We start from the raw sequence: 10,367 nt of genomic DNA on the forward strand, positions 1-10,367 counted from the left end.
TTATTTGACATCAGGAATAAATTTTAGCTGCTAAAATGAGTGCTATGTCATGACAGCTTTATACCATGACTGTCTTATATTGAAATTCCTAACTGAAATGTACATCGATGTCCATTTCTTGGAACGATGTCACCATGTTGTGAAGAAAAAAAAACAACGACCAAAAAAAAAAATCCCCACAACAAACACCAGCTAACCAATCTTTATAATAGGTAAGTGAAGTTAAAAGTCTTTTATATCACTTTGACTTTAAACTATATTCATACTATGATATTAGGGCTTCAACTTTTGCTATAGGGAATGCTTTCTCTTTTTTATTTTCCAGCTAGAGTTCACTTTCTCCAATTTAGATTAGGCAAAAGAAAAGACAGAGATAGAAAACTGTAATTGACTTAATTTAGCTTAATTAACTGCAAGAGAATGGAGACAATTAGTTAATGCATCTTAATGAATTGAATTATGAAATGCATTGCTCCCAATGGGAGCAAATGATCCCTGTAATGGGAAAAGTGGGTACAGAACAAAAAAAAAATAAAACAGCAGATTGCTTTTTCTCCATATTAGGGTGACCAATCCAAAGCAACCAGAATATTACAAATACATCACATACTCTGTAGTAGCATTCAACATCTTGCAGATGAAATCTGTTTGGTGAGTTCTAGGGGAAGTCAACGCCCTAAAATTACCCAATGGGGTCAAATTCCTGATTTCTGGAAATGACTGTCAGCCTTAGTTCAGCTTTCAAGGTATCTTAGTCAGTAATTGTAAAAGTGTGGGTTTCAGAACCTAACTGAAATAGAGAAAGACGTATTAAAAAAAAAAAAAAAAGCTCATCCAACTACCTTTTAGGGTTGCTAAACACTATAAAAAACAAGTCAACTTATATATCACAATAATAGAATAAAAGTAGACATATTAGCTGCATTAATCCTGACTGTTTATCCACGCTACCTAAGCTTCAGATCCTCATCAAAATTAGCAACCATAATATGTGAACTAGTGACCACTTACAAAGTAACTTAATTCTGATTTATCATACAATCATAGAATCATAGAATCATTAAGGTTGGAAGAGACCTCCAAGATCATCGAGTCCAACCATCAACCCAACAACACCATGCCCACTAAACCATGTCCCTAAGCGCCTCATCTACCCGTCTTTTAAATACTTCCAGGGATGGTGACTCAACCACTTCCCTGGGCAGCCTCTTCCAATGTTTAACTACTCTTTCAGCAAAGAAATTTTTCCTCACATCCAATCTAAACCTCCCCTGGCGCAACTTGAGGCCATTTCCTCTCGTCCTTTCGCCAGTTACTTGGGAGAAGAGACCGACACCCACCTCGCTACAACCTCCTTTCAGGTAGTTGTAGAGAGCAATGAGATCTCCCCTCAGCCTCCTTTTCTCCAGGCTAAACAACCCCAGCTCCCTCAGCCGCTCCTCATAAGACTTGTTCTCCAGACCCCTCACCAGCCCCGTTGCCCTTCTCTGGACACGTTCCAACATCTCAACGTCCTTCTTGTAGTGAGGGGCCCAAAACTGAACACAGTATTCGAGGTGCGGCCTCACCAGGGCCGAGTACAGGGCACTGTATTTTCTACTTTTTCTAAGAGAAGTCAGTCAAAATGTTTTAGGCACTATTAAATACAATAAAACCTACTTTAAGTAACTGAAAAATTCCTACCTTTTTGAGTGTATAAATAATTTTGTTGGGAAAAATCTGTTAAATTTTGGAACTGCCTTATATTTTAAGTTTTGTCCTTTTTCAGAATTGCACTTTGCTGTGTAATCATGGTGAACAGAAGAAAAATATCTGGTTACATTGGAATAGTATTATCCATTTATTCTCTTCCAATATGTAATGTATTTTATTCATTTAATGCAACAGAAAAAACAATTAAGTTCACAGCATTCCTTTACTAATGCAGTGCCAACTGGATTACTGGAAAATTACAAATCCTACGTCAACTCAGTTGTAAATATTAAATCTAATTGTTACTGCTAGCTAAAAAGATTCATTTTACCACAATCTTCATTTTTTTCTAGCTTTTTAAGCTACTATTCAAGTGCTCCAGTTGCATATTGCTTGATGGCAGAGGTGCACAAAATGAAAACATGATTAGGAGACTGAAAGAAACAGTTTCAGCACATACAGTGGTTTATTATCTTGGGAGCAGAAAACTGTTGCAGGTCTCTGATATACAGGGTCAAACTAGAATATTGTAGGAAAATATAGGCATTGTAAAGATAACATTTGTATAGTGAGTTGAGAAAAGGAAAGGAAAAAAAAAAGGAGAAATGCAGTTATCCTTGAAGAAAACATACTTGCTGGTCTACTCACTGCTTAAAAAGAGAAGAGCTGTTTTGCTCTTATTTGTGCTCTTTTGTTATGGGACATAGCAAACAATTTTAATGTAATTTCTCTTACATACCATAGGTAGAAACAACAAAATGCAAAATTAATCATAAAATATTTTCAGATTTGTTTCCACATCTTTCTAAGTTCCTATGGTTTTCTTTAAAAAAATTATTATATTGCGTAACTATCAGAATGAAACTGCAAATCCATTTCATGTTAAAGTAACTGTCTCATTGGTAACAACTGAAAAGAGTAGTGGCAGTCTGCACAGCCAGTGCTGCAAGGGCTGCATTGCAGCACCCACCACTGTACAAAACCTGTGTGATCCTCTTACTACTGCTTGCCCTTCCAGACAGCCTTCTGCTTGCCACCAAAGTACATTTTGTCACATGTAAAATGAGCCTACAGCCACATCAGAGAAAGTTTTCTGCCTTTATGCATGAGGTTAATTTCTTATGGAGGGCTAAAAATCAACAATATGTGTGAGGTTTGTAGAAATGGACTCAAAACATTTCCAAAAGGAATTACAAAACTTTGGTGAAGTGTGTTACATTGGGAGTTAGCTAGATGGTGCTAAAAGCTACTTATGTGTTGCTTGAGCTAAGGTGACCAGAGGCAAGAGTATTCTAGGTCAGAAGTGAGAATAAACTGGACCATTTGATGTGACTGGCAGTTTGATGGTTGGGGTTGGAGGGAGGGAGTAGAATAGTTTAGGTAAAACAAAATAGCTTCAGTGTTCAAAATAGTGGAAAAATACAGCACTAGGAGAATCAGTGCTTTGCACAGATATTGTCGGCTGAGCAATGAAAAACCTGAACATCTCTTGAGATTTCAGAGGAGATGTCTAAAATGATAGCTAGGAGGAGATAACTACTTTCACTATGTCGATTACAGAAATCTAATTTTGGTATTTAGGCATATAAGATCATGATCAATTTTCTATCAAAAAAGGCTGTACACAGAATCATAAAATTATTAAAATAAAATCCTCCTGACAGTCAAAGCTGTTGACAGAATAGAGAACTGTTTAGCAGTATGAGCATTAAACTACAGTGTTATATTTTTAAGAGACAAAATATATTTTCAACCAGTAAAGATTTGGATCCTCAGCCACGCGATCTTTACTTCATTACATTGATCAATCAGAGAGATACTGGACCACCAATTCTGATTTTTTTTAAACAAACTATGTCTCATCAGATAATTTCTAAGCTTCCTCAAAAGGCATTTAAACTACACTAATTCTCATTAAGTTTAGAGAACCTAATTAACATTCACATTTGGTATGGCAGCACATGACCAATTAGTTTTATTTTTCTGATCTAGAACACTGACAAGGATATCGGCTCTTCTCCATTTCCAGCTGAATGAATGGTATTTAACTGTTTAGATCAGGTAGTAGGTTTAGTCCAGTGATGGTAGCATGTATTTCAACAGAGGCACTTGTATTTCTCTAGTGGTTTGTGCAACTTGCCCTGCTCATGAAATTAGACTGCTACCTATGCCTGAGAGAATTCATTTAAAGTTGGTTTGATTATGTCTAGACTAAACCATAGCCAGTGAAGCATAAAATGATTTTAGAGAAAGTTTTGACATAATAGCTTTCTGGTAAATGTGTTTTCACAGTCAAGTTACTTGGCCATGAAGTAATTGCTGTACTAAGAAGGAGCCTCTATCCTAGTCACATCAGGATTGTGAACCCTGTCACATTAATCTGGAACCTGCATACCTGTCTGACTGTGTATCAATAGGATGAAATAGGAGCAAACATTTTCTGTGGTGAAGTGAATCTCAGACTGCTGAAAAAAAATAGGTGAGGGTTCTGGTTTGTACCTGTTTGGTGGGAGGTTTGGATGCATAAGAGTGGTGTCCCTATTTGCAAAAGAAGGATGTATGGCACCAGAATAAGGGATAAATCATGTGTCTGGGGTCAACACCTCAGTTTCCGAAGTCAGCTGATGAACATGTGAGAACTACTACTATGTTTGTCTATGGACTTTCTAGACAAAGTGGAGGAATACACAGTCAAAACACATACTCAGCAAACATTAGCTTCACTGCACATTAAACATTTGTGCATATGAAAATGAAACTGATAGTATCTTCAGGAAAAAAACAAAACCCTGAAGCTTCCAGGGAGTATTAGTCTTAGTTGCCCTGAGCATTCAAGATGATTTGCACATTTGCTTCAAAAATAGCCAGCATTTCTGAGTGTATGGCAATTTGTTACTACTATGTAGTAGCTCAGACCATGATGCCAAATGTCTGGGTAACCAAGCACAAGCCTTAAAAAATATCTTTATGAAAGTTTTAGGTGGTGAAAACCAGAATGTGGCCATTAAAATTTAGCTATATGCACAATCTGTGGGTGTGGCCAAGGAACTTGAAACTTCTCCTCTTACAACAGGTGTTGCACCAGACACCACTGCTATTCATAGGGTACTAGAGCTAACTAAGTTTAGAAATTCCTGCACTGAAATAAAGCACGTTTTCCAAGAAATGATTCTTGAGAGAATGGGTTCACTCTCTCAGTAGCTCGGTTCCACTCACTCTACTCATGCTGTGGAACTGCACCATGGTCCAGGCAATCGCTGATTTGCCTGTACTGTCACCCTGGCTCCTGGGCTGCCTTCACTCATGAAACAGCCCTGTTTCTGCTGCTCCCTGACACGTATCTAGCTGTGAAGAAATTTTCAATCTGGAATTGCCATGTCTTGCTTGCTAAAACATCAAACTGACACAAATAACATTATCATAATTTAAAAATGGTTAACTGTAGGGATTCCATATGAGATTATTCCTAAATTTGTTGTGTTTAGTTTAGGCTTTTTTCTTCTTAATATTTAAAAAAAAAAAATAGAATAGAATAGAATAGAATAGAATAGAATAGAATAGAATAGAATAGAATAGAATATTTCAGTTGGAAGGGACCTACAGCGATCATCTAGTCCAACTGCCTGACCACTTCAGGGCTGAACAACTTAAAGCATGTTGTTAAGGGCACTGTCCAAATGCCTCTTAAACACTGAGAGGCTTGGGGCATTGACCACCTCTCTAGGAAGCCTGTTGCAGTGTTTGACTACCCTCCTGGTAAAGAATGTTTCCTAAAGTCCAGTCTAAACCTCCCCTGGTGCAGCTTTGAACCATTCCCACACATCCTGTCACTGGATCCCAGGGAGAAGAGCTCAGCACCTCCCTCTCCACTTCCCCTCCTCAGGAAGCTGTAGAGAGCAATGAGGTTACCCCCCAGCTTCCTTTTCTTCAAACTAGACAAACCCAGAGTCCTTAGCCGCTCCTCATAGGACATTCCTTCCAGCCCTTTAATCAGCTTTGTTGCCCTCCTCTGGATGCATGCAAGTACCTTAAATATTCAGCAAGAATATTGAGGTTAAACTCACTATTTTAATTTCTTAAAAAATTTCTTTCTGAATCTTCAAATATAAAAAATGTTTATCATCCTACCTGGAGCAAATGGTTAATGAACATTTGCTTCAGTTGAAACTGAAGACCCATAATTACATATGACAAATATGTATTTGCATTTAACAGCTAGGAATTTTATTTTAAAAATGCTGCTTGTGCATCTTACTAAAGGTAGATACAATGTTACAACCAATTGAACTTGTTCAGATACTCTTGCTAGATCTTGTGCCAATGTTGTGATTTTTTAATCTGGTTCTTTTTTTTTTTTTTTTTTTTTTTTTCCCTTAGGGTTTATAGCCTCTGAAAATTTGCACTTCTACACCTCTCTCCTTTTTCTCTTAAATAGTTTACCAGCTCTACTGGTCTATGTCTCAACAACTGGACCTATTTACTTCCCTGGGAGAGACAGAAGAAACTATTGGGTGTTGGAAAGAGCCTCCTTTTCTCTCTTCTTTGCCTGAGGCAGTTAGATTGTAGTATACAAAAACCTTGATAGTGGCAAACCCAGAAGAAGTATTTAAAATTAAAAAGCTCCTCCACATTCACAGCAGGGAGCACACATAATTGTTAAAAAATGCAAGTATCTTTAATTTTAGAAGGAAAACTGTTCTCTAGGATTTTTTTCATTCCGTGTATTCTTAAACTATTTGAAGGTTTACCAAGTCAAATAATTAAAGAAGAGAATCAATAGCTCCAAATTTTTATTTAGAGAAAGTATAGATAGACTATAGTCTTTTTTTTTTTTTTTGGTCCAAATGCTAGAGATAGTGAAAATACTATGATCAATCCAAAAGACTGAAAAAAGACTGAAGAAAAGTGGAAGAAAAGGCTGTTAGACACCTACACAACAGAAACTACTTTCTGTTTCTGATTTAGTTTTGAGGTCTTCTGAAAGGTTACGGTGGATGTATTGATGCTGAAATAATTCAATTATCACTGTCTTACACACCTATTACAATCCCTCACATTGTGCTGAAAAACATACTACATTCACTATGTTCCAAGGACATATAATGAAAAGAGTTGGACTATGATATGACTATATTCCCAAACGTATTAGAAAGCATTAGCTTTTACTCATGTACCTTATTGTGTCAGGTGTAGACAATGGAAGAAATCTGTTGAAACAGAAACTATTTCCATAACATGAATATGCAAATGTAAAAGTATTATAACAACTGAGTTTTCAAATTACTTGGGTTTTAGCTACAGTAATTTTACGGTCTCAACTTAGAAGTGAAAGAGCTCCTCAAAGACCAGTTAACAGACATCACACAAGGTATTTACTTAACATTTTCTGCTTATAGATAGGTCTGAAAGAATTTTCTCCTATCCAGGGAAATTATTCGTGATACACTGTTCAGAATTTTTCTGGTATAACTTTCCTGTTTCCAGTAAAGACATTTTATTTCAAATTTGAAATAATATTATTCCAAAGTAACCAGCATATTCAAAATGCTCAGTAATTACTGTGGAGCTAATACTTCTTATTCAAAAGACTTCCATCAGTATTTAGCTATAGGTTTTTACAGCTATTATCTTTCTCTTTGCAGGCAGAGTAAGCTGTTGAAAATTAATGCTTTTTGCACTTTTATCACTCTACCAAATGAGAACCTCCTAAAGGGCCCTGGCTTCTTCTCTAATAGTTTTTATAGATAGGCAATCCCCACTTTGGCCAAAAATTCACTTCTTATGTCCTCATGTTGCATCTGTGCAGAACAGCACCTGGAGAAGGAAAACACTTTTTTTTTTTTTTTTAACTTCAGTCCCTATTCTGAGTGATGTACTGAAGTTCTAGTAAAATCCAAATTTGTCTCCCTCCCTGACCTTGAAAAAATTATTCCTTTTTAATGTTTTCAGGAGTCAATCTTGACTTTATTGCTTTGAATTATTAATTGCCACCTACCTCTGTGGAAATTAGAGTATCTCTCTGATAGGTTGTGTGAAGTCATTCCCTCCCCTGACAATATGTGGAATCTTGTTAATGACTATTAACTCATTAAAACAATTTTCGGTCTAGTAAGTCAATTTGCAATCCTCATCATAGAACCCTGTATTTTATATAAACCCCAATGTTGTGATTTAACCCAGCAAGCAGCTAAACACCACAGAGCCATTCGCTCATTCCCCCTCCACCAGTGGGATGGGGGAGAGAATCGAGGGGGGGAGGGGAAATGTAACATTTGTGGGTTGAGATGAAGACAGTTTAATAGGACAGAAAAGGAAGGGAAAACAATAATAATAATAATAATAATGATAAAAGAATATACAAAATAAGTGATGCACGATGCAATTGCTCACCACCCACTGACCGATGCCCAGCCAGTCCCTGAGCAGCGGTCACCCCTTCCCCGGCTAACTCCCCCCAGTTTATATATTGAGTATGACGTCACATGGTATGGAATGGCCCTTTGCCCAGTTTGGGTCAGCTGTCCTGGCTGTGCCCCCTCCCAGCTTCTTGTGCACCCCCAGCCTTCTCAGCCGGCAGAGCATGGGAAGCTGAAAAGTCCTTGACTAGCGTAAGCACTACTTAGCAACAACTAAACCATCGGTGTGTTATCAACATTATTCTCATCTTAAATCCAAAACACAGCACTGTACCAGCTACTAGGAAGAAAATTAACTCTATCCCAGCTGAAACCAGGACACCCAAATAACTAGCATAAATTAAATCCATTTATATATTTGTGAAGTATGTATCAGCTCAGTAACGCCACTGACTAGTGATAGACAATCAATTTTGGACAAAAATGAGCTTGAAGTAGCTTCTATCCCTCTTTGTTTTTAGGGGAATTTTTTATATTTTTCCTCCTAACCATTGTCCCCTCAGGTAATTCAGGCAACAGAATCAGAACTAGAGGAAAATAAAACTGGAAGGCTTTTCATATAGAAGAATTGAAACTGTATTAATTAAAAAAAAAAAAAAAAAAAAAGTAGTTTCTAATGTCTTCTGAATCACATGTATTGAACAAAAGTGCCTGTATGCATCACGGTGCTAATGAAAATATTTTGGTACACTAGACAATCAGCATCTGAATGTGAAACATAAGCATTGGGGAGACTAAAAGATAATATGAAGCTTTCATATTTGGGTATTATTTATTCTACTTCTTTAAAATGTCAGCCTTAAAGTTATTTTCTTCTACTCATCTCTATACTTTACTCTTCTTGACACACTGTAGTTAAAAAAAAAAAAAAGCTAAGTGATCTCCCATGACTAATGTGTTTAGAATTTAAAGGAAGAGCAAGTCTTCTCCAATAGCCTCTGAAGCAAACAGAAGGGAAATCTAATGCAGAGCTTTTTATTCTTGTAGTGACAAGTATTCTCATTTGGTGATTCACTTTGTAAAATCTAGATTGAGTGGACTCATCAAAAAGCTGTGAAAGAACATCTTAACCAACCCTGAAAACTACACAAAGCTTTCAAAACACAAATAGAAGCAAGAATACTTGGTTTGTTTTCATTCTACTTGCTACTTGGGAAAGCAATGAGTACTCCTGGGATTTCTTTTGGGAGCAGATTATGGGAACTTCTATTGGCTAGATTCTGTCATCCATATTCATTTTGAACAGTTCCCTACTGAATGAGAGGTCACACACACTGTATTTTAGAGTAAAGTTCAATTCACTAATATGAGAAATGTCAGAATGCAGAACTTAAATATATATGTTTATGGCACATCTTTTAAGATTTATTTATACTAAACTGTAATCCAAATCCCCAGACCCTCATCCTGCATCTTAAGTATAATGCACTTAAGCCAATAATTACCTTTATTTTAAATCTAAATAGTCTTTAAATACTTAGATTGATAGAATTAATAGAATTCTCTGAACACCTCTAGTCTCCTGTTAAGGATATGACCAGAAAAGCGAATATACTTCTTTTGAAGAGATGTAATAACTTTTCATTCCTCTTCTGAAGATCAAAACCACCCATTGATAAGGTACTATGTTGTCAAAAAGCTATGCTAATTGCTTTACAATTAACTGGAAACACAAATATGATCAAAGCATAACATGTTTCTTCATTAACTTCAACATTGCAATGAGTAAGATGCATAATCATCTTTAAGAACAGTAATGTTTCATCCTGTTCTAACAAGAACTTGCACGGATTGGGTATCAAACAAAATGCTGTAGAAGCATCTTCTAAGAAATGTGTAGTCCTACCAGCCTACTACTAGTAGTTACTACTATTATTTACTAGTTAGGGAAGTCTAGATAGGGAATCCTTTCATTCAAAGGATCCCCAGCCTGAGGAATACAAATCTATTCCATACTTAGGTGCCCTAATCTGCCAGCTACAACATATTTTAATGCAAAACCATCTTGATGTGTAGAAAGGAATTAAAGTTTCTTAGAACTAGAAGAGAAAGGTAAGATATGACTCTACAGAAAAATGTTGGATACCTAGTGGGAAAAATGTTCAGTTCTGGCTCCTATTCTCATCATTTTTTTTCTCTTGTATCCCTTAACAATTTCAAATGAACCATATATGTATCTGAGGTCACCTTAATCCAATCTCAATAAACTACAACAGTATGAAGTCTCCTATGATATCTCAAAGAATCTTGGTTCTTTGT

Source organism: Pygoscelis adeliae, unplaced genomic scaffold (assembly GCF_000699105.1).
Source record: "Pygoscelis adeliae isolate BGI_AS28 unplaced genomic scaffold, ASM69910v1 Scaffold41, whole genome shotgun sequence".
NCBI classification, from domain to species: Eukaryota; Metazoa; Chordata; class Aves; order Sphenisciformes; family Spheniscidae; genus Pygoscelis; species Pygoscelis adeliae.